Source organism: Gorilla gorilla, chromosome 18 (assembly GCF_029281585.2).
Source record: "Gorilla gorilla gorilla isolate KB3781 chromosome 18, NHGRI_mGorGor1-v2.1_pri, whole genome shotgun sequence".
NCBI lineage: Eukaryota > Metazoa > Chordata > Mammalia > Primates > Hominidae > Gorilla > Gorilla gorilla.
Genome location: NC_073242.2, coordinates 19,889,463 through 19,915,654, shown reverse-complemented (window position 1 = coordinate 19,915,654; position 26,192 = coordinate 19,889,463). Strand labels below are relative to the sequence as shown.

At 43.3% G+C, this 26,192-nt stretch overlaps 1 long non-coding RNA gene across 1 annotated transcript in view; it reads left to right on the top strand.

The window, feature by feature from the left end:
- Nucleotides 1-20,614: 20,614 nt before the first annotated feature.
- The window catches only part of LOC129527584 (uncharacterized), a 40,524-nt gene continuing 34,946 nt past the window's right edge, over nucleotides 20,615-26,192 (top strand). Inside the window, exon 1 of the long non-coding RNA XR_010131437.1 lies at nucleotides 20,615-20,724. This is a non-coding gene — a long non-coding RNA (uncharacterized lncRNA). The remainder of the gene's footprint in view (nucleotides 20,725-26,192) is intronic.

The window sequence follows — 26,192 nt, the reverse complement described above, 5'->3', positions numbered from 1 at the left end:
TAGAAGGTCTGCTCAGCCAAAGATGGCTCCGGCCCCCACACTGTACATTCCCTGTCACTTGTTACCCCCACCCCACACATGCACTTAAGCATGTGTTTCCATCCCAATGCCTAAAGGATGCTGTTCATTTCCCCCTTCCCATTTGATTCCTACCCATTCTTCAAAGCTCAACCCTTCAATGTAGCGAATAAACAATTTTAAGAAGCTCCAACTATGTCCCAGGTACTGAACTTCTTTCTTCTCAAGGAATTTCAGTGCAGGGTGGAAGACGGATTAGAAACCAAGTAACTACAACACTTCCCAGTAAGGGCTACACTAGGAGCATCCTGGGGTCCTGGGAGCACTGAAAAGCAGTCCCTACCCCAACTCTGGGGAATCAAGGAAGACTTCCTGGAGGTGGGGAGATCTGAACTAAGTTCTGAAAGGAATGAGCCAAGCAAGCAGATTAGAAGAGGGTGGTAGGAGCAGCATGTGCAAGGCCCAGAGTAGGAGAAAGAGCAGAGCTGCAGGAATCAGCAGAGAGGCAGAGTGGAAGCTGCTCAACCACAGGCCTGTTCTGAGCTCATAGGGCTTCTTTCTACAAATGGAGTGATGAGATGTGCAGGAAGAGGATTTTGAGGAAACTGGTAAATGATGTGGTTTCTGTTTGTGTTTCATCAGCTCAATTGTAAGCCCTTCATGGGCAGGGACATTGTTTTGTCTTTTGTTTGTTTGTTTTTTGTTTTTGAGACAGAGTCTCACTCTGTTGCCCAGACTGGAGTGCAGTGGCGTGATCTTGGCTCACTGCAACCTCCACCTCCCGAGTTCAAGCAATTCTTCTGCCTTGACCTCCTGAGTAGCTGGGATTACAGGTGTGTGCCACCATGCCTGGCTAATTTTTGTATTTTTAGCAGAGACAGGGTTTCACCACGTTGGTCAGTCTAGTCTCGAACTCCTGACCTCGTGATCTGCCCACCTCAGCCTCCCAAAGTGCTGGGATTACAGACATGAGCCACCACACTCAGCGACCTTGTTTTGTTGTTGTTGTTGTTTGTTTGTTTTATCTCTGTACCATCATCTCTGCACCACAGCACATTCCATCATGCCCAGCATGAAATGAGTGCTAAGCTGGTTTTTGCAGGGCATTGTTTAAAGCTCTGGAAAAAGCTCCAGATTGGGATACTGGTCCTGCCTTGGCCTTTGCTGATTCACTCTGGGACCTTGGCTGAGTCATGCCGTTGGTGCCCAGATTTTGCTGGAACAACAGAGATCACAGAAGGGATTTTAAAGATGAGGAAATAGAGGTCCAGAGGATGGGAAGGACACAGTTAACATCAAACATTAAGTTAGCAATAGGGTCAGGGCTCAAAACCATTTTTTTTTTCCTGCTCGGTCCAGTGCACGATTCCCATCTGATTTCTCACAGGGCAGATCAATGATGAATTTTGCTGGATAGCTGAACTTCACATCCTCTATCAAGCTTGCAAATTTATTTTCAATGAGCTGGCCAATTCATCTCAAGTCTTGACTCTTTCAAACCAGGGTGGTGGTTAATAATAAAAACTTACAACTACGATATAAAAATATATGTTAATCCCGTGTCATAAATGAAGGAACTGGGCCTCCAAACAGCTAAATTTAGTTGTCAGAGTTCACACATCTGGCAAGAAACTTTCAGAGTTCAGATCCGACCTCAGGTCTTCCTGAATCCAAAACCTGTGCATGCATCTATTTTTTCTGCTAAGTCCAGTGTACGGTTTCCACCTGATTTCTCACAGGGCAGATCAATGATGGATGTTGCTGGGTAGCTGAGCTTCACATTCTCTATTGAAGTGGATTCTGGGTAGTACTTAAGAAGCTTTGCCTAGAATACAAGAGTTCTATTGGAAGTTGAGGGTGCCAATTGTGCTGTCAATGGCTGTGGTCTGGGGTGATGGCTCAGCTGTTCTGGAGGCTTGATACCATCTTTGTGTGCTTGGCTAAACCAATAAGAATCTGAAACTCCTCCTTACTTCTCTTCCTCTTTTCTTCTCTAAGGAGCAATAGGCCTGTAAGATAAACCTAGGCTCTCACCATGCCCATTGCCCAGGCTGATAAACAAAGGTGAGACAAAAACATAGCTTTATAGCTTATAATCACTGGAGAGCAATAGGGCATGCCCTTGGCTATGACATCGGATACAGCAGAAAAGATGCTGGCTATCGTCAGGTTAGAAAGTCTCCAGAGAGTCACAGTTTCCTCTCTTCTAGCCCCAGTCCCCTTCAAAAGAATCAATGCTTTCCTTTTTCTGGAGCTGAAATTCACATTTAAATCCCCATTACATCATAAAATATGTCTTGTGCATCTGCACAGATTTACCAAATGTATTACTGTCATTTTCATTTATTTTTTTCCATGAAGATCTATCTTAATCCAATATTGCTTCATCTCCATTAAGGCACCTCTTGTAAAGGTTATCCCTGCAAGAACACTCCATAAGTGCCTACAATTTCATTCCCACTGTTAGGTGGAGAACTCTAGAAATGAACAACAGTTACAATTTAGTGAGCCCCTACTATGTTCCATGTATCTTACACGATGATAAACTATATGATTTAGAATACACGTTTGGTTGCTAAAACAGAAACCCCCAAGTAATAATGGTTAAATAATACTGAATTTTATTTTGCTCTCATTTAGTAGTCTAGAAGTAAGTTGTCCAGGGCTGGAATGAAGGTTCCATGATTTCAGAAATCTCAGGCTTTTCCTATATTGTTGTTCTGCTGTCTTAGGCATTGCATTCATTCACCCTGTCCAAGACGGTGCATTTCTACCTTCCAGCCAGCTGGGAAAAGAAATGCTTCTTTCCTTTAAGTATGTGCAAGTACAGACTGCATAATTATACATTTCCCATGAGCCAGAACTTAGTCATATGACTTTTCCTAGCTGCAAAGAAGGCTGGGAAATGTAGTCTTTGATCCAGGTGGCATGGATCCAGTTAGAAATCAGGGGTTCTATTACAAAGAAGAAGAGGATAATGAATATTGGGGCACCACCAGCAATATGGGTCATGCAAGTTGATCCTGAGACCAGGCCCTAAGATTTTTCAACCTATGATAAGAACAGATTGAAAATGAAATGCTCTGAGGGTGGCTCAGCCTTACCTGGACTGGGATGTCCTTGCCCCATTTGTGGCTTTACTTAACATGAAATGACCCAAAATATTGGATGTGGCTTGTTCTATCTGTGTGGGAGGGAGCAACAATACCTCTGTGGGTGGGTATGGGGTTTCCCTTGAAGAGGAGAGATGTTCTCATAGTCAAACCTTCTGGAGAGTGCTCAGTCTTGAAGCAGGAGATAAGGATTCTAAAAATTGACCTTAAATGGAGGCCATCAGAAACTTTCTCCTCCCTCTTGACTGGGAGCCAGTTTGGCCTGGACTCCATAGAATACAGTAGAGATGCTTGAAGTGTTTCTGGTGAGAGGAGGGGGAAACTGAGGCCCAGCCATGGAGAAACTGAGAGACATGAAGCCCGGCAGTTAAGGGAATCTGACGATACATCTGGGCCTATCCAATCATTGTAAATGGTTTTGTTTGGCTTCCTTTTAAACTGGTCCCAAATTACCAGTAAAAACTTGCTAAAAGCTGCATCTTGTTCTCTGTTCTCATGTGGGGCATTAAGGCAAAGTGCCCACCCTGCACTTAGAATGAAGTAGACATGCCACTTTCGTCTTCCTTTAGTTCCTCAAATATGTTCCATTCCCTGTGCCTCGGGGTCTTTGCACACACCGTCTCTCTGCCTGGAATGCCTTCCCCCACCACCTTTGTCTGCTTACTCCTGCTTACTCTGAGCTGTCATCTAGAATGTCACTTCCTCAAGAAAACCCTCCCAGATTTCCATAACCCTCACCTCCCAAAGTCATTCAATTTTTCCTGAAACTCTTTCATAACACCTTAATTATTATATTTATGCTTTGCCATTACATATATATTTGTGAGACTGTCTAATCAGTATCCTTCTCCCCTATTAGACTACAAGTACCACAAGGGCAAGAGCCATATCCAGTTTTCCTCACTCTTGAATGTCCAGCACCTTGGACAGTACCTGGCACATAGTAGGTGCTCAGTCAATATTTGTAGAATAAATGAATGCAAATAGTGGCCCCTGCTGAGGCCATAGCAGCATGGGGGTCATCAACAGAGGACAGCTCCAGCCATTAGAGTGGAGGGGCATTGGCAAGGAGACAGCACTGCAGAGACATAATGAGTCAGGAATGGAAAACCTGCCAGTTTAAAAGGGTCACCTAAGAGCCTCCCAGAAACATTGAGGAGAGAGATTCAGGGATAAAGAACTCAACCTGATGGGCTGTCCTGTTTTCATCTAGATTATACATATGAAAATGATCTCATCTAATTTTCTATCCACCCAGTGGGGCAGGTGTTTTTATTCCCAATTAACAGATGTGAAAACTGAGGTTCAAAAATATCTGAAAATCACTCAAGGTCACACAGCAAGTCAATGGAGTCTAGATTCAAAGCCAGCTCTATAGATCTCTAAAAACTACTCTTATTCTATATACCCAGTTTGCCTCCCAGAGAAACAAAAAGAAATGGTGAAAACCCCACAAAGGTCAAATTCACTGAAATGACTTGGACAACACATGTTTCCAGCTGGTGGCTGCTCCAGGAGCACTTTTCTTCTGCATGAATGCCTCTTTGGCTGAGTTCTCCCAGCGCATTTTCTGAAAGCCTCTACTATTTAAACTTGACACTACTTTTCATAAAGTTTGTTTTCAGCTATGTCCTTTGACTTCTGCAATCAGACTCAGTTTTCTACGTCTGTGAAGACTGCTGTTGGGGCTCCTCTTACCTGCCTCTCTCTCAGCCTCAGTGGGATCTTTTCCCTCTCTTCTTACTCATGTAACAACCATGCTCTCCTGATCCTGTTCTGTGAACACACAGCAGTTTATTTATGTTCCTCAAGGGTGGCATCCAAATGGAACATGCTGAGAAAGACCCAGTCTTTCCAAAAAACAGTTTCGGTTTACGTCTCCCAAGTTTCTAAAATGTATACCTATTTCATTTAGTATTTCTATGGAGAGGGGAGGTTAGCTCAAGAACATCATTAGACAGATGTGCAGAGATGTCAGATCAAGAACTGCCAAGGCTGGGCACGGCAGCTCACTCCTGTAATCCCGACACTTTGGGAGGCCGAAACGGGTGAGTCACTTCAGCCAAGCAGTTGGAGACCAGCCTGGGCAGTAAGATGAGACCCCGTTTCTACAAAATATACCAAAAAAAATTAGCTGGGCATGGTGGCATGCGCTTGTGGTCCCAGCTACTCTAGAGACTGAGGTGGGAGGATTGCTTGAGCCCAGGAGGTGGAAGTTGCAGTGAGCCGTGATCACGCCATTACACTTCAGCCTGGGCAACAGAGTGAGACCCTGTCTCAAAACAAAACAAAACAAAAAAGAATTTTCTATTGGAAGAAATGTTTGTAATAGTGAAAAAAAAATGAAAACAACCAAATACCCAATAACGGGAAATTGGTAAAATAAATGGAGATATATCTATGTGATGATATACAATGCCATTCCTAAAGATAACAATGTAGGCTTTTACTGATGATAAAAAATGTTCACAGTCAGAAAAAGTAGGTTCAGAAGCAAATTGTATAATATGATTTCATTTCTGTTGAAATGCAGATTTATTTGTTCATTTGACAAAATATATTAAACGGTTGTTATTTATCAGAGGCCATGTTAAGAGCTGGGAGTATAGCAATGAACAAAGTATCGGGGGATTACCAATCCATTGACCATTTTCTGTTACTGATCATTTAGGTCAGTGGCTCAAACTCTCTGAGCTTTGGTTTCCTCATCTATTAAAGAAAAACAGCTGGGTGCAGTGACTCATGCCTGTAATCCCAGTACTTTGGCAGGCCGAGGCAGGTGGATCGCCTAAGTTCAGGATTTTGAGACCAGCCTGGCCAACACGGTGAAATCCTGTCTCTACTGAAAAAAAAATATACAAAAATTAGCCGGGTGTGGTGGCACACCCTGTAGTCCTAGCTACTTGGGAGGCTGAGGCGGGATAATCACTTGAACCTGGGAAGCAGAGGTTGCAGTGAGCTAAGATCGCCTCATTGCACTCCACCTTGGGTGACAGAGCGACACTCCATCTCAAAAAAAAAAAAAAAAGAAAAAAAGAAAAAGAAAAAAGGAAAAAAGTACATCATGGTGACTACAGTTAATAATAATATATTGTATACTAGAAAATTGCTCAGAGTGTGGATTTCAGGTATTCGCACCACAAAAATTGATCAGTATGTCATATAATGCATATATTAAATAGCTTGATTTAGCCATTTCACAATGTATACATATATCAAAACATTATGTTGTATACCATGAATATATGAAATTTTTCCTTGTCAACTAAAAAACAATTTTTTCAAAAAAGGATAATAGCAGTAAACAGAGATGTAGGCAGGTCAACCATATGCGTGAAGTTGCATAAATATAAGGGCTTAACAAATGTAAGATATTATATTTGTCACACCAAAATCTACCATTTCTACTACTCCCAAACTACCAGGGAGTATTATGATCTTACTGGAGGATGCAGCATTGAAGTTCTAGTCTCAACACAGCCATTAAATATCTGTACAACCCAGTGTAAGTCACCACATGCAGTCGCTTCAGTCAGTTGGTTAGTAAGTCGTTCCATAAATGATGATGAGCACCTACTATGTGACTTATCATAGCCTATAAAGCTCTATACCTTCTAGTCCCTCCCTAACTCCCTACCCTCTGCTCCTACTGTCTCCCTCCCAACACCGGTCTTCTTGAAGCCCCTCAAACATGCCAAGTTTGTTCCCATCTCAGGGCCTTTGCTCTTGTTTTTTCGGCCTGTAGTGCTCTTCCTTCTGGATGCCATGACTGGATCTGTCTTTGAGATCTCAGCCTGAATATGTCCTCTGATAAAGGCCCTGAGCATCCGAGGGCATCCTAAGTCTCCTCTTCACTGCTCACTTTATTGTCTTCTTAACATCTACTACTATCTGATATGATGAAATTTATTTTCTTGCTTATTATATCTTCCCTGTTATAATGCAAGCTCCATGACAGCAGGGACCTAGACTGTCTAGTTTATTGCTGTACCTCAGTGCTTAAAACTGTGCTTGTCATATAGTGTGTGTTTAAGAAATTTTTGTCAGAAGAATGGATGGACGGATGGACAGACAGACAAACGGATGTACCTGGCACTGTGCTAAAGCAGAGGATGCATCAGTAAGCAAGGCACATACAGTCTTTTATGAGGATCACCTTGTGGTACCCAGCTTCTCGGTCCTCTAAAAGGGAATTATTCTTGCCCGGTCTTACCTGAGAATTCTCACAAAACCAGCATTCATTTAAATATGCGCAACCTCCATCAGATCCTTTCTCTAGGACTCTCCTCTGCCAAAGTGCTGAGTAATTATCCTTTAGAATCTACAATGGCTCCAAATTTTGATTAAACACTTTCCTGGCTTTTAAAATTCCAGGCCAGACTATTAGACTGTGCTCTGCTATGGCATTACCCAGTGCAGTGACTGACCGAGACAGACCTTGTCCCCTCTTACTTTGCAGCTATTTCCTTGAGTATTTTGATCCGGGCGAGAAGTATGACATTATTGATTTGCTCTGCTCCACTCACCAACTGCCTCATCTGCAAGAGCAGGAATCTTTATGGCTTCAATAATTTCCCGGAGTGCAGAGAACTCTTTTGTATTTTTGCTTGGCACTTTGCAATTCTGTAAATTTTTTATGGACTCTGAGGTTAAATTTCATCTCCCTTGCTCCCAGGCTCACTGGATATCTGCCTCTGCTCTAAGAAAGAACCTGACCCTTTTGTACTCAGTCATGTCACACCCTACCTTTATATTTAGGGAGGGAGGAAGAGGGCAAGGGATACAAAAATAGAATTCTAGGCTCTAGGCTTTTCTACTTTTTGGTTTTTTTTACTGAAAAAATATATATTTTTAAAAAACTCAGAAAGGTTTAGTGACTTGCCTAAAATAACACAGCCAAGAAGGGAGAAACACTCCTCTGCTTCTGGAGTGGTCATTGGTGTTGTTCACCAACACTTTGGTTCTCTTATTCCTGGGCACAAACTAGGATCACCCTTCTCTGCCTCCATAAAGCCAAGTGATGTTCTGCAGCCAGCAAATTATGGGTGGAAGGGAGCTGTGCCTCTCCCACATGGAAGTCTCTAATAGCTGGTGCACAACTCATCATGTTCTTCCCACCTCCAGATGGTGAAGGCTCCATTTACCTGCATCTCTAAATGAGGACAGTGACCCAAAAGTGACATGGAATGTGAGCAAGAAATAAGTCCATCATTTTAGGTACTGAGTCGGGGTTGTTTGTTACCACACATAGCCTAGCTCATCCTAATCCATACAACCTCCAATTCCAGAGCCTCCCAGTTAAGATGATTTGAAAAGCTTTCCATTACTTTGGTTAGCTGATCTGGAATGTTTGGTTAAGGAGATAATCTGAAAAATGTGGTTGCTTTAACATCACAGATTTCCCATCTATAGTTTTGCTTAGATCAAGAGTTGACAGCTTGAGCTCAGGAGTTCGAGGCTACAGTGAGCTATGATTGTACCACTGCATTCCAGCTTGGGAGACAGAGTGAGACCCTGTCTCTTAAAAATAATTTTTAAAAAGAGTTGACAAAGCTATGAAATAAGGATAAGTGAAATTCATTAGGAAAGTATTCAAATCCCTTTCAAACTTGACCCTAAGCTTGCTTTTCAGATGCAATTCTCCAAATTTCACACCCTCTCCCACCAACACTCTATGCTTCAATTTTCTTAACCTATTTCCCAGCACAGTCCCAGAAACCTGGATGAGCCAGATGTTTGGGTAGTGTTTAATCTACAAACATACCTGGGGTGGGTTGGCACAAATAGAGAGTTATTTATCTCTGTGCCTGCGTGCCACAGGAGAAGCAGAGACCCCATGGATGTGCAAGTATGCCTGCATGATAGACGGTCACCAAGAGTGGCTTGCTGAGGTGAGCAAATGCCACTTAATGAGTGGGAATTACCCTCTTACAGGGCCCCAGAACATAATTATGCCAGCGGGATGTCCTCTTTTTCTGGTTGCATTTCAAACGTAAAAAATCCTACATACCCTCCTTAGCCCAAAGCTTGAATCTCGATGGTGGGAGCATAATAAGGTACAGGCTATCCAATAAGTTCTGTCATTTATCCAAAAACATCAGCACCATCCATCTGTCAAAGTAACCTCAAATCAACTGAGCCTTCTGATAACCACCTCCTCCATCAGTTACCTCCTTGCCATGCTTGTGTCTGCACAGAAACTGGACTTTCTGTGTTGGTTTCTTCAACCACATTTGACATAATCCATATTTCCCACTGTAAATATTTATAGCAAACTTGGAGAGAAAACATTCTCTTTTCAAGAGGCATTCTAATTTCATTTTACAGTGAAGGTCAGAGCCGTGGATGTTCTGCAGAAACATCTCTCTACTGATTTTCAGCCTATGATAGCCAGAATTGAGGACAGGAAACTGACAATTCTTTTACCCAGCTTCATCCCCCTTGCCTCCTGCTGCTAATCATCTGAACGTCCCCTATTAAGGGGAAAAACAGCTAAGAAATTACTTTCTAACAGATTTATAGTATTTTTCTGCTTATAAAAAATACATGTCTTCTGCAATAAGTTCAGAATATATATAAAAGTATACAGAAGAAGATAATCACCATTCATCTACCACCCAGAAGTAATGATCATTAACAATTCGGTGTCTAATCTTTTAGATCTTTCTTCTAAAAAAGGATTATATTATTTCTTACTAAAACGGGATCATATTATGCATCCTCTTTTGCAACCTTTTTTTCTAATTTTATTTATATTGTGGAGGGCTTTCTTATGTGTGAGTATGTGAATGCATGTGTGTAACTCACATGACAACTTTTAACAGTTGCATAAAATTTTGTTGTATGTAAGTACAACAGATAATCAGTTCCCTATCACTGGACATTTAGGTTATTTCTACTTGTTCATTATTATTTTAAATAATAATTTAAAGATGTGGTGACTAGTACTCTACACACAGGTGCTCTTCTTTTTGTATTTCTTTCATTTTCTTTTTTTTCTTTTCTTTTTTTTTTTTTTTTTTTTTGAGAAGGAGTCTTGCTCTGTTGCCCAGGGTAGAGTGCAATGGAGCAGTCTCAGCTCACTGCAAACTTCACCTCCCAGGTTCAAGTGATTCTCCTGCCTCAGCCCCCTGAGTAGCTGGGATTACAGGTGCCCACCACCATGCCCAGCTAATTTTTGTATTTTTAGTAGAGACAGAGTTTCACCATGTTGGCCAGGCAGGTCTTGAACTCCTGACCTCAAGTGATCCACCCACTTCAGCCTCCCAAAGTGCTGGGATTACAGGCGTCAACCACCGCACCCAGCTTCTTTTATTTAAATTTCTTAATGGCAAATTGCTGGGTCAAAGGATATGAGCCTTTTAAAGGCTTCTGACTCATATTACCAAAAACAAATCACCAGTTTGATTTCACAAGCAGTGTGTGACAGTGTCTATTTCCTTAAAACTTCACCGGTTCTGAATATTAGTAATCTTTAAATTTTTGACAATCTGATAGCAAAATAAGGTTATTATATTGCTATCTCAATTCAATATATCTCACTAATATTAGACTACATATTTTTTTGCTTTCTCTCTCTTTTACTAATCTGGTTAGATGTTTTTAACTTTTAAGTTCAGGGGTGCAGGTGCATGTTTGTTTCATAGGTAAACTTGTATCATAGGGATTTGCAAACTAATGCAGGAACAGAAAACCAAATATTGCATGTTCTCACTTATAAGTGGGAACTAAATGCTGAGAACACATGGACACATAAAGAGAAACAACACACATTGGGGCCTATTGGAGGGTGGAGAGGGGGAGGAGGGTGAGGATCAGGAAAGAAAACTAATGGGTACGAGGCTTAAAACTTAAAACCTAGGTGACTAAATAATCTGCCCATTTATATTTCTCTTTTGTGAATTCGCATATTTAGATATCATGCTCATATTTTTCCACTGGAGTACTCCAATATGCTGGGGTTTTTTATTTTTATTTTTATTTTTTATTTTTTTTTAGGGAGATGGAGTTTCACACTTGTTGCCCAGGCTGGACTGCAATGGCACGATCTCGGCTCACCACAACCTCCACCTCCCGGGTTCAAGTGATTCTCCTGCCTCAGCCTCCTGAGTAGCTGGGATTACAGGCATGCACCACCACACCTGTCTAATTTTGTATTTTTAGTTAGAGACAGGGTTTCTCCATGTTGGTCAGGCTGGTCTTGAACTCACACCCTCAGGTGATCCGCACGCCTCAGCGTCCAAAAGTATTGGGATTACAGGCGTGAGCCACTGCACCCGGCCTTATGTTGTTATTTTAAATAAAGAAATATATGCTGCAAATATTCTTCTCAATCGCCTTTTGTCCCTTAAGTTTGTTTTCCATTGTGTGAAAATTTTTAATTTTTGTATAATAAAATCTATCAGTGTTTTCCCTTGGTGATTTCTGACTTTGATTTCAAACTTCCCAAGGCCTTCCCTTCATTCCAAGAGAATGAAACTCGCTGATATATTTTTATAGTAATTTTGCATTTATTTATTTACTTTTTATGTAAGTATTGAAACGATATGAAGTAGGGCTCTCACTTAATTTTTTCTGGGTTGTTAGTTCATTTATCCAATATCTTTTAATGTACAATTCACTCTTCTCATTGATTTGAAATGTCACTTACAAAAATTACTTTTATATTTGTGTTAGGTAAACACATCTTTGTAAGGTATGCTCTTTTTCAGAAAAATCCTTGAATATTTTCTGATGTCAATTCTTCCAGATAAATTATAGTATCTCATTCAGTAATTTTAAAAATTGCTAATATTTTAATTAATATTGCATAATATTAATTTAATTTGGGATAAATTGGCATGTACTCAATATGGATCTCTTATATACTTTAATAAAGGTTTAGAATTTCATACAGTAGCATAGCATATGTAGATTTCTTATTGTTTATTTCTAGATAGCTTACATTTTTATTGTGATCAGAATTTTATTCTTGTTTTATTTTAATATTTATTTTTATTGATCTGTAGGAAAGCTATTGGGGTTTTTTGTGTGTGTTTGTTTATTCTGTACTTGCAATAATTTTTCAAGATGATTATTTGGCAGCTAAAGCCATCTCACTGTACATCATAGTTATTTGGTTATATTACAAATAGGCATAAATTATGCAAGCTTACCTGGAAATCCCATGGGTTCCTTATGAATGGCTGCATGGCTCGGAAAGTTCACCAAGGATAGTTGTATTAATTATGTGTTTTATTTTCTGTATTCTATGATGTTTTGACATCTTGTGGCCTTGCTGACATGAGAGAGACTCCCCCTCCCAGGGCTAGCTAATTCCTAGAGATAAACTATTCCCCTGCAGTCATGCCTTTCCTATGCAAACCAACCAACCCAGAGCCCATACCCCTCAGACGCCTTCTTTCCCAGGCTCTTACACCCCGGGCCAATTTTTCTCTGTCCTAACACCCCTAGAGCCAGGTACCAGACAACCTGGGACAGCCTCTACACCCTACAGTCTACTAGAAATCCACTTACCCTGCCTCACACATTCCTTTCTGCAGAAACCACAATAAAGCCTCCTGCCCCTCTTTTCCTCCCGCTCCTGCCCCTCTTTTCCTCCCGCTCCTGCTGTCTCCTGACAACCGCGGAGCTTCCTCAACATAGAATGAAGCACCCCCTCCTCTTGGGAACTGTGGGTAACAAACCATCTTTTCAATGACAGTCACTACTGTTCTGTTGGCCTCACCATACCTGAATAATAACAAAAAAGCTTACATTTTGAAACGACAGTTTAAATATATATATATATATATACACATATATACATATATATATATATATAAAATATATATATATATATATATAAAAAATATATATATATATATAAAATATATATATATATATAAAAAAAAAATATATATATATATATATAAAATATATATATATATAGCCTCACTCTGTCGCCCAGGCTGGACTTTAGAAGGGCGATCTCCACTCACTGAAACCTCTGCCTCCCAGGTTCAAGCAATTCTCCTGCCTCAGCCTCCTGAGTAGCCGTGACTACAGGCATGCCCATGACTCCTGGCTAATTTTTGTATTTTTAGTAGAGACGGAGTTTCACCATGTTGGCCAGGCTGGTCTCAAACTCCTGACCTCAGGTTATCTGCCCTCCTCGGCCTTCCTAAGTGCTGGGATTACAGGCATGAGCTACTGTGCCAGGCCAGATATTTTTTATTTTTTTAGAACCATGTCTTACTCTGTGGTTCAGGCTGGAGTACAGTGGTGTGACCACAGCTCACTGCAGCCTCAAATTCCTGGGCTCAAGTGATCCTCTGGCCTCAGCCTCCTGAATAGCTGGGACTACAGGCATGGGGCACCACACCTGGCTAATTTAAAAAAAAAAAAAAAAGGTTCTTGAGACGGATCTTGTCATATTACCCAGGCTGGTCTCAAACTTCTGGCCTCAAGCCATACTCTCACCTCAGCCGCCTGAGTCGCTGAGATCACTGCATGCACGCCTGGCTCTTAAAACCATAGTTTTAATAGAACATCACGAACAGACAGCCTGATATAGGAGCAAGGGGCTGAGCTTTGGAGTCAGACAGTCCTGAGGATAAATTAAACTGCTTGGCTTGCTAGCTGTGTGACTTTAGAAAAATATCTTAACTTCTCTGATGCTCTCTTTTCTTCTGCGAGGCAGAGGTTCAGAGAAACGGAATGACTTGCTGAAATGCACCCAGCTGGTAGATGGCTGAACTAGGATTTAAACCCACCTGAGTCTGAACCCAAGGCCTGTGTCCTTGACACTGTACCACATTGCCTTTCACCTCACTGTGATGTATAAGGGTCCTGCAGGTCCCCAGCCATCATTCTGAGTCCCTGTTACCATCACCCAGGTCTAAGTCTAGAAGCTAAGACGTAGACAAAAAGGTGCAAAGGTACAAAGGCTTCCTAGCTGAAGCCTACCATTCCTATTCATCTAGAGTCCCAGTAAGCTGTCTTCTTATTAATTGAGGTGGGGCTATTCTGAAGCCAGGACGTGCTTTGCATACCCAGTGCCTCACAGGACACACCAGCAGTCATCTTCAACAAGCAAGAGAGCACAGCAAGTAGCTGCTTGGATGAAAATGCCCACTCTGTGATTCACAAGCAGCTCCAAGAACCCACAGCCTCCCCTCAGCTCTTGTGATATGCACACAGAAGGGAGCGCCTATGTAGGCTCTTCTCCTCTTCTCCTTTTTTTCTTTTTGAGACGGAGTCTCGCTCTGTCACCAGGCTGGAGTGCAGTGGAGCGATCTCGGCTCACTGTAACCTCCGCCTCCCGGGTTCAAGCAATTCTCCTGCCTCAGCCTCCCAAGTAGCTGGGACTACAAATTAGCACCACCATGCCCAGCTAATTTTTGTACTTTTAGTAGAGACGGGGTTTCACCATGTTGGCCAAAATGGTCTCCATCTCTTCACCTTGTGATCCGCCTGCCTCGGCCTCCCAAAGTGCTGGGATTACAGGGAGTGAGCCACTGCGCCTGGCCGGCTCTTCTCCTTTATACACACCTATCACTAATTGAGAGTTTACTTTCCACCATACTTTAAATATACATAATAAAATTTATTTTAAAAAATACCTGGCCGGGCGCAGTGGCTCATGCCTGTAATCCCAGCACTTTGAGAGGCCAAGGCGGGCAGGAGTTCGAGACCAGCCTGGCCAACATAGTGAAACTCTGTCCCTACTAAAAATATAAAAATTAGCCGGGCATGGTGGTGGAGGCCTGTAATCCCAGCTACTCGGGAGGCTGAGGCAGGAGAATCACTTGAACCTGGGAGGCGGAGGTTGCAGTGAGCCAAGATCGCACCACTGCACTCCAGCCTGGGCGACAGAGCGAGACTCCATCTCAAAAAAAAGAATGTATGTTGGTTTTAAGGATGTATCCAACAATGTTCAACACAATCAATTCTGTAAATAAAATGTTCCCATCCATACATTCCCTATAAAATAACTGAGAGACGACACACATTCACATTGACCAGTGGAGGGGGGATCCATACTTGTGCAGAAACATGTTGGCATACAATCTATAACTGAGTGTTCTATGTTCTTATTTAGGCCAGCGGATGTTCACTGGGGCTGAGCTGGGCCCTTTTACTCGAACATCTGTATTCCCCGTCTAGCTCAGTGCCACTTCAGTCTGTCCGCTCATACACATTGTTTGTAGGAGTCAATGAGGCCATGAGAGTCATTATGGTTCCAGACATTCCCAAATGCCAGTCTCTTGGAGCTCCACATCCCAGGTGTGGATTTGCTGCCCCTACTGGTGTGGAGCACATGATCTTCCCTGGGAGGCTGAGGGACAGCACTTTGGAGTGAGCAGGAACAGAAAATCCCTCTTCTGAAATATTAGGCATTAATGGGAGAAAAGCATCTGGCCTGGAGGCCGAGGACCCCAAAGACTTTGGTTTGCGTGTGACCTCAGGAAGCCCGAGGCTGCCCAGGATGCATCTTTACTCATCACAGATATTGCCACAAAATCACATCAAAAAGGACACTGCTGTCTGCTAAGGACACCAGGTCACAGAGGCTGCAGAGCATATGGTGAAATGGATTAAGAGGGCAAAAGGGATTTCCTGTGCCAACGCACCAGGCTCATTTACATACATTAGCACCTACGACTGAAGTCATTTCCTCTTAGTCAAAGGCTGAGGAGACCCAGAGACCAGAGCGGGGACCAACCAGGGCAAGATGTCAGAAGGGGTGAGTTACGTCTTGTGACTTTGCTGGTTTGGCGTTCTGATGAGTAAAAATCTATTTGCTCTGACAGTGCCAGAGAGCAAGGAAGTGCACATCAGCAGTGCATATCATGTAGATGTGGCTTGGACTTGACCATGGGGATTTCCTGGCAAAGCCTCAAAAGCACTCCTTTCTTCGTTACCAGGTCACTGTGCACAACAAGCGTCTCTGAGCTTTATCCCAGACCCTTATCCAACCCCGGCTCTCCCGGCCTTCTTCTCATCATTCTTTGTGCTTTCCCTGCATTGCCTCATTAAATCCTTAAAACCACCCATCAGTGGCAACCCAGAGGAAGCAACATAGCACGGTGGTTAAGGGCGCAGACTCTGAACGGGGTCCCTCTGCCACCTACTTTCCACATGATCTGTAAAACAGGGAGGCGGGGCTTGAGTGGTGGCTCCCAAAGGCAGCAGGATCTCATCCCTAGAACCTTTGAATATTGCCTCTGTGAAACAAAATACAATCCCCAGGACCCCAAACTCACTATGCCAAAGGGAAAGTTAAGTCTGGGAATTGAGTCACACAAAAACTGCCTTCCTTTTGTGCCCAAACAGCTGTGATTTCACAACTCTGTATCATAGCCTGACTTCCTCTCCTCTCTCTTTTCACATGTTTACCTTGTCTTATGTAAGATGTAGATTTACTGAGTGTGAGACAATGCATAATTGACTTTTTCCTCCACTCTCTTGCACATGTAAAATGTAGATTCACTGAGGCTAATCGGAGCATCTCCAGAATGTAACCCTCTGCCTCACTACCTCCCTCCCTTTTTACCCTCTGGCTTGCTCTTTCCCTTTGAAAGGCTGAAGTTCCCAAAGCCCCCTTTGGAAAAAACACAGGTCACAGATGCTCTTGTGATTTGTATTATTTTCCCGGGTACATCCTCAACCCTGGCAAATAAACAAACAAACAAAAAAACACCTTGATAAAGACCTGCCTCAATCACTTCATGGTTTATATTTCCTACTTTAAAGTTTGGGCAGATGTGGTTAAATTAAGGATCTTGAGATGAGGAGATTATCCTGGATTATCTTAATGAGCCCTAAAGACCATCATCAGTGTCCTTCCAAGAGAGAGGCAGAGAAATATTTGACACAGACACAGAGAGAAGAGGAGGAAGCATTGTGATCATTGAAGCAGAGACTAGGGTGATGCAGCCACAAGCCAAGGGATGCCAGCGGCCACCAGAAGACGGAAGAGGCATAGAAGGGATTCAGGCCTGGAGCCTCTGGAGGGAGCACAGTGCTGGAGTTCAGACCTCTGGTCCCTGTAGTTTTAAGCGACCAACTTTGTGGTAATTTGTTTTACCTCTCACAGGAAACTAATATGTGGAAGTTATAATATTTCGTATCTCCTAGGACTGTTTGAATAATTAAATGATTCAATATGTTTAAAGCTTTTGCAACAGTGCCTGGCATATGGTAAGTGCTAGAAAAAGTCTCTACCAAATAGGTACTGGCACCATTGTTTTGTTTTGGTTTTTGGGACAGGGTCTCACTTTGTCACCCTGGCTGGAATGCAGTGGCAAAATCTCGGCTCACTGCAGCCTCAATCTCCAGGGCTCAGGCGATTCTCCCACCTCAGCCTCCCAAGTAGCTGGGATCACAGGTGCACAATGCCATGCCTAGTTAACTTTTATTTTACTTTTTGTAGAGATGGGGTTTCCCCCTGTTGCCCAGGCTGGTCTCGAACTCCTGGACTCGAACAATTAGCCTCCTAAAGTGCTGGGATTACAGACATGAGCCACCACGCTCAGAAAGCACCATTGCTTTTAAATAGAGGAAGAAACAGAGTCACAGGGAAGCCTGTGCAACACAAAAGCTAAACCCCAACCCCAGCCCTAATGCCAACATGACACAACACTGTTTTCTTGTCTGAGCTCAAGACAAGAGAGACTCCTAATTCCAGCAGAAGCAGTCTGATGGGCTGGCCTCTGCCATATCCTCACAAGCCCTTCTAAGAAGGGAGATTCCAAAAGCCAAGGGTCAGACTCAGACCACATGGTCACACTCACAGCCTGGGCTAAAAATCAGGCACGTGGAGCACAGCTCCAATCTCCTGCTCCTGGGTCAATGGTCCACCTACACCTGTCAGTCAGATCTAAGGTAGGGACGTTTCCGTCTTCTTAGATGACTCACGTCTGACCATTCACTCTGGTTACCTCTGAGGCCTGCCTCAGTCCCAGCCATAATAATAATAAAAATAGCAATGACTGTCATTTATAAATTTTACTTACAGTGTGCCAGATTTTGAAGTAAGTACCTTAGATATCTTACTATCTTCAATATTGTACCTATTTTACAGATGAGGGCTATGAGGTTCAGGTGGGTTAAGTGGCATGGCCAAGCTCAAAAGAAATCCAAACACAGGTCCATCTGACCCACACCTTTAGGTCCAGCAATCTTCTTCATCATGATAACAGCATCCTATGTGGCAGGAACCTTGCTGGAGTCTTCCATGTACTGTCTCCCAGAGTCCTGTTTGACTGCATATATTACAGGTGAGGAAACTGATGTGCTAATGGAGTGAGCTGCCCAAAGTCAGCCAGAGAGAGGGCCAGCAGCTGAGCCAGGACCTGAACTCCAATCTCTGGTTCTAGAGCCCAAGCTCAGGCTCTGCCTGGAATCTTCCTCCTCCACTGTGGTTTAGACTCGTGTGCAGACATCTGCCAGTCGCAGAGAACACTAAATTCACTTCCTACGTGCCTTCTTCCATCAAACTCCGAGGAGGCTGGCTAGTAGGAAGCCATACACCTGCGTGTACCTAGAATATTTCTAACCTACAATGATGTTAACTAACTCCTCAAAATATTATTTCCCTTAACAACCTATTGGCTACATTGGGGTCACATGCCCCTTGTGAACCATTTTTTGATTGGGGAGTGAGAACAGGCACAGACCAATCAGATTTGCTCCTTGTACTGGGGGTGGGTCCAGCTTCCTGGAGACTCTTGGCTGGGTCAGGGAGCGGAAGCTGCTGAAAGCAGGGGTGGGCCAGGGAGGAGCGAGTGGATGCTGGGGTGGGGGTATGTCACACAGGGGATATGTCATCTGCTGGAAAACCAGGAGAGGATTTGTAGTAAGGAGTAGGGATGGTTCCTTCTGGGGTAGGGCAGTGCTGGCTGGCAAAGCTTCCTTCCTGTCTGTTGTAATCAGACTCAGTTAGTGGTGACTGTCTCCATAGGAAATGGTCACTGCAGTACCCTCTGAGGCCCCTAAGCCCAACTCCTATAGGAAGCCCCTCCGAACCACCAGGAGACTGCCTTCCCTGAACTTGAGGCTTAAGGCATCTCTTCTATGCAGTCCTGAATTTCTGCTCAGTGACTGTCCAACTGAAAACTTGGGCCGCGTAAGGGCGTATGACTGGGTCTTTTCTCCTTGTCTTTTTACCAGGAGGAGGCTTGTAGAAGTACTTAGAAGAGGCAAGCTGATAAGAGTGGGGAGTCACCTGTGGGAGTTGGCAGGTTGGCATTTTGCATACATTTTCTCACTTCTTTCTCACAACAACTCCGTGAAGTAGGTTTTACCATTATCCCCATCTTACAGCTCCAGGCCCTTTCAATGATGCTGGAAATGATGCTGATTATGCTCATCATCATGCCAATTGGCACTGTCGCAGACACTGTTATAAGCACTGACTCTTCAAGCATTAAATCATTTAATTCTCACAATCATATCATGGGATATTACAATTATGATGAGTATTATGAGGTGTTATGATTCCCATTTTACAGATAAGAAAACTGAGCATCAGGGGAGTTAAATAAGGTCACATAGCTGGTAATGGGAGAAGGCAGGAGTCAAACTCAGGGATCCCTGATTTACTTCAAGGATCAACTAATTATTGCATATCAGCTGGCTGACTGTTTTTGTAAATGAAGTTTATTGAAACACTGCCATGACCATTTGTTGACTTAACGTCTATGGCTACTTTCATGCTGCAACTGCAGAGTTGAGTAGTTGGAATAGAGACCCTATGGCCCACAAAACCTAAAATATTTACTATCTGGCCAATTACAGATAGAGTTTGCCAACCTCTGGTCTAGTTCCAGAGCTGAGGCTCTGAGAAAGCCAAATGTCCTCTCTTTCAGGATGGCTTCTCAAAGCCCAGGTGGAGAGATGGAAAACACTAAGTTCTTGGCCTCAGATACATCTGTGCTGAAGTCCCTGCTCTGATATATCACCTCTCTGCAGCACCTTGAGTTCTTCATCTATAAACTTAGGGGTAACCATATCTTTCCCAGCGAGTTGTGTGTAGAGAGGATTAGATGAGATGTCATAAATAAAGTGCAAGGCAAACAGTAGGGACACAACAGTGCCCAGAAATCACCAATGTCACAGGCACCTCGCCTGCATCCCAAAAGAAGAGAAATGTCAGCTCCATCCTCCACCGTCCAAGGAGAAATAACACCTGTTATTCCATTGAAGTGCAAAACAGTTCGCATCTATTTCACATTTGCAGGCCATCATCAGTATGCTGTTTCAGCTTGCCAGATGCAAAGAGAATACGCCAATCTCTAGCACAGCCAGCTGCCTCTCTGGTGGGCAAGGAGGAGGAGAAGGAAAAGGAAGACTGGGAGAATGGGAATGGAATCCAGTACTTCCCCGGATAACTGGGGGCCTGCTTGCCTCTTTGGCCTTCCTTAGTGTCCAAGTGGCCCCCCCTCTGAGTTGGACAATGGGTCTTTTAGAACAGAGAGGTGGAGTTCTCAGAATCCCATGAGCTGATCGCTTCCACAGAATCCTTTAATAATGGAAGCCCTACATAGGGCAAGAAGACCTGGAATCTGCCTGCAAGAGTCATCCCCCATTCCTCTTGGGAACCACCAGGGTGAGACACAATTGTGGGTGCTTTATCAGACTGGCTTCCCTGAATAGCTTCCCAAGGGGGCACATTCAGGAGCCCAGCCACCACCAGTAGGAATAGCTAATGTTTATTTAGCAGTTACCATCTAACACTCACAATAACCCAATGAGAAAGGTACTATGATGTCCATTTTACAAGTGAGGACACTGAGGCACAGAAAGATAGAAGATGTAAGTCATTGGCAAGAGAGGAGGTGTGCTCTGGAGGAACACAAGCCCTGAGGTCAGACTGATACAAATATAAATCCATGTGACCTTGAAAGAAATTTCATTTCACTTAGCCTCAATTTCCCCATCTATAAAATGGGCACAATTTATGTCTATTTCATTCACCTATTCTGAGTATTTAGTGAAATAACACCTGTGAAGTCTAATATAATCATTGCAATTGGATTTAGAGTAATACTAGCAATTATGATTGCTTTTTGTTTAGATACCAGTTTTTTGTTTGTTTTTGTTGGTTTGTTTGCTTGTTTGCATTACTGGTACCTCTTTCCCTTCCTGGCAATAAATAGTTCTTTATTTTTTTTCCTTGAAGAACCATGGTTCTCCCACTTTTAGATGGTTTGGGGGTGGAGGGAGGTATAAAGAGGAGAGGTTCACTTTTAACTGACATCCACTTTCCCCAGATATGGCCAAGGACAATACTATATCTCCACGACATCCTCAAGTTTCAGATCTGGGCACGTAACCCATATTGGACCAATAAGTTTCAGACTTGAGGCTTTTGATTGAAATATTGGGCAAGAAATGCTTTTCTTCTGATTGAGGTTGCTAAACTGAGAGATTATAAATTTGGATCTGCAGAGGCCCACCAGAATAAAGCAACACAGAAAAAAATCATATCGCAGAGAGGAAGGGAAGGATTAGATTTACATCTAAATGACATTATTTAGATCCCTGAATCTAGGCAGGCCTGAAGGGAAAACTTGGACCTTTCATTTACAGGGGCCAATAAATTCTCCCTTTCTGCTTCACCCTGTTTGAAAAGCGATTGTTTTATTTCCCAAACAGTCCTGACTGATATATCTCCTCAAGTAAGCATCTCTAAAAGACAAATTAGGCCACAATATTCAAGACTTCTCTTTGCAACTTTCCATCAAATGCCAATTCTCTTTTCTTTCTTCCTTTTCATCGCTTCATCACCTTTGACCGCCTCTTCTGTTTTGAGTCACTTTCTCTTGCTCTCTTCCAGTTCATCTTTTTCCTACATCTTTGGGGGTGTGTAGACCTCACCTCTGCCTTTGCTTGCTCCACATGTTCTGTAAGTGATGAGGGAGCTGAGGTCAAGTCCACGGCACCAGCAAGCCTCTGTGCAGGGAACGATGCTTAGATAGCTATGCAGAAACAGAGCCAGGCACATGAAACTCATGTCAGAAAGGGTTTGTAACAAGGACTTTAGCTGCCTTCTGCAAAGCTCAGCATTTCTGAACAGCATGCATATTCTCTTGGCCTCACTAACTAGCCTACTCCTTTAATTGTGGGAGGGGAGTATATTTATATTTGCTCATTAAGTGCTGCTATAATATCTTGTATAGTATGAATGTTTATGTCCCCCCAAAATTCGTATGTTGAAATCCTAACCCCCAAGGAGATGGTATTAGTATGTAGGGCCTCTGGGAAGAGATTAAGTCCTAAGGGCAGAGCCATAGTCTCTTCTGTTTTCCCCACAAACTCTCTTGACCCTTCTCCCCCAATCCAATCTTTATTGACGTCTGGAATCACATTTTTTAAAATTATGACTGAATAAGATTAGTGTCCTTCTAAAAGACCCCTTAGAGTACTCCCTTGCCTCTTCTGTCATGTGAGGTTACAATGAGAGGATCTTCATCTATGAACCAGAAAGTAGGCCGTTAACAGACACCAAATCAGCTGGTGCCCTGATCTTGGAATTCCCAGCTTCCAGAGAACTGTGAGAAATAAATTTCATTTGTTTATAAGCCACCAAGTCTAGGGTATTATTATCATAGCCCCCAAGGACTAAGACATTATCTTCAAATCACAACAGTGGAAGTCAAATGTTCATTGGTTGCTTAGAGGATATTAAGCTTTATAGGCCAGGCTCGGTGGCTCACACCTGTAATCAGCACTTTGGGAGGCTGAGGTGGGTGGATCTCCCAAGGTCAGGAGTTCAAGACCAGCCTGGCCAATGTGGTGAAACCCCATCTCTACTAAAAATACAAAAATTAGCCAGGTGTGGTGGTGGGCGCCTGTAATCCCAGCTACTTGGGAGGCTGAGGCAGGAGAATCACTTGAACCCAGGAGTTGGAGGTTGCAGTGAGCTGAGATTATGCCACTGTACTCCAGCCTGGGCAACAGAAGCGAAACTCTGTCTCAAAGAGAGAGAGAGAGAGAGAATACTAAGCTTTATAAATACGCAAACAATATGAAGGGTAAACTACTGTAACAAAGCTGCCGACTCTTTCAGGAAGCCTTTCATGACCACCTGCCACCCACCAAGGATAGGATAAGTGTTGTACCTTGGTGCTTCCACATTACTTTTATCTTCCTCTTTCTTAGCACAGTCTTGTGGTTGCCAGTTGCCCATCAGTCCACAAACTCTTTACAAACAGGTCATTTCTTATTCACCTTTGTATCTCTAGTGCTATAATGGCTGAACAGTGGCTCCCCAAAAGATATGTTCATGTCCTAATTCCCAGAATCTGTGGACATTATCTCATATGTAATGAGGTAATTTTTCATATGTGCAAAATATGTGATGAAGTTAAGGATCTTTAGAGGAGAAGTTAATCCTGGATTATCTGGGTGGGCTCTAAATACAATCACATGTATCCTTATAAGGTAGACACATAGAGGAGAGAGACACAGAAGAGGACATCATGTGATGCAGTCACAAGTCAAGGAATGCCAGCAAATTCTATAACCAGAAAGAAACAAAGAATGGTCTCACCCCTGGAGCCTCCAAAGGGAATGAAGCCCTGCTGACACCTTCATTTCAGACTTCTAGCCCCCAGCACTGTGAGAAAATAAATTTCCGTTGTTCTAAGTCACCCAGTTTGTGGCAATTTGTTACAGAAATCACAGGAAACTAAAGCAAGTGCTTTGCACAAGGTTAGGCATGTAGTAGTCAAGAGGGCCATGTTGATTTCACCAAACTCAACTCAGATCAATTGGTAATGCCTGGAGGATGGGGTTGAAAGTACTGAGTCTGGATCCTCAGGACTTAGAGAACGATTGATTAGCGATGCCTGCTGTAGGTAAGGAAACAAAACACATCAGCAGGAAGACTATGTATTTGTACTTCCCATAAGGATGCTCAAAAACAGTTGCTAAATTAATAATAAACAAATGATCCACAAGGGGATCCCCATGAGGCTGGAGCACTGAGATTGCCTAAGTCTCCAGAAGTCTCTGAACACAGCTCAGCTCCGAGCATTCTGAGACCTTGAGAAAATCCAAGGCTTCCGTAGGGGAAGAAGAAAGAGACCAAATATTTATCAAATCTGTATCTTTCTTAGCTCTTTTCTCTATTTCATCTCTCCTCCAGACAAGCTGAGCAGGCAAAACGAATGCCCTGGGTGCAAGAATCCAGGTCTTTGGCCGAGAAAAGCCCCGGGGGTGCCCAGTTGCTTTTCTTGGTGTGTGTTTGGGAACGTGTCAGTTATGACTACTTCAGCTGTGGCTAACATAATTCAGAACTTAAACTGTCTTCAACAACTGGGAAACGTGTCATCTCATCTAGTTTGTCCCAGTGAAAGTGGGCTGCGGGAGTGGGTGGTTTATCCACTCAGCAATGCTATGAAGGACCCAAGTTCTTTTTGATTCTCCCCTCAGTCATCCTTATGGCTGGTGTCATCCTCAGTTTTGTGTTACTTTACTTTCAGATGACAGACGTGTGGGGATAAGAAAAATCACTTCCTCTCACTCTCCTTCAGGAGCCCTAAGCTTTTCCCACAAGTCCCTTGCAGATTTCCCGTAACATCCTATTGGCTACATTGGGGTCACATGCTCCTTGGGAACCGTTTTTTGATTGGGGAGTGAGAACAGACACAGACCAATCAAATTTGCTCCTTGTACTGGGGGTGGGTCTAGCTTCCTGGAGACTCTTGGCTGGGTCAGGGAGCGGAAGCTGTTGAAACCAGGGGTGGGCAAGGGAGGAGCGAGTGGATGCTGGGGTGGGGGTTGGGGCAGACAACGACAAACATAGAAGGATTAAAGGCACAGCTTTGGATCTGACACCTCTGAAAAAAATCCTGAGCCCTTCAGGCTAAGGTACCCCACTTCCACCGTAATCTAAGGCATGACCATCTCTTGACAGACCCACTGCCACAGCATCTCCCGTTTTCCCCACATCCTCTCTTGACCACCCCCCGCCCCGATTTATTTTTTTCGCTACATTTGGAGTTGCATTTTTAAAATGTACAGATGATCATGCCCAGTATCCTCCCATGGCTTCCCACTGCTCTTATGATAAAGCCCAAACCTAACATTGACTTAAGTGGCCCCGCATCATCTGGACTCTGCCAACTCCTCCAACATCACCTTGGGCCACTTTCTTCTCTCCCTCACCAGCCTTATATTTATGCCTTGATTTTGTTCCTTCAACTGCCTTGAAGTTGAAGAAGCTCTTTCTCTTCTTGAGGCCTTTTGCAATAGGCTGTTTCCTCTCCTAGCCCACTGTCTTTGCTTAACAAATGCCTTCTCACTGAACGAAACTTTATGTCCAGAGTTAGTCAGCTTCTTTGGATATTTGTTCTCAGAGCACTCACTCCTTCATCACATTTATCACAATTGTAATTACAAAGCTTTTTGTAATTAATTAATATACATATATTCTGCTGGGCTCGGTGGCTCATGCCTACAATCCCAGCACTTTGAGAGGCTGAGGTGGGCGGATCACCTGAGGTCAGGAGTTTGAGACCCACCTGGCCAACATGGTGAAACCCTGGCTGTATTAAAAGTACAAAAATTAGCCGGGCGTGGCCTGTGCGCCTGTAGTCTCAGCTACTTGGGAGGCTGGGCAGGACATTCGCTTGAACCCAAGAGGCGGAGGTTGCAGTGAGCTGAGATTGTGCCACTGCACTCCATCCTGGGCGACAGAACAAGACTTCGTCTCAAAAGAAAACAAAAACAAAAAACCCTCTCTGTCTCTCTCTCTGTCTCTTGCTTGAACCTGGGAAGCAGAGGTTGCAGTGAGCCAAGATCACACCACTGCACTCCAGCCTGGGTGACAGAGTGAGACTTCATCTCAAAAAAAAAACCAACAAAAAAGAAAAGAAATATAAACTTTATATTGGGCAGCCATGTAGACAGCTAAAACTCGGGTGTATATTAAAGCAAAGAAGAAAGAACAGTAGGAAAAAATTATCACCACCTTGAACAAAGTTAGGCAATTTATTGCTTCACGTAGTCCCTAAAACGTGGTTAACAATCAGACCTCATAAGGGGCAGAGACACTCTGGCCTCAAGAAC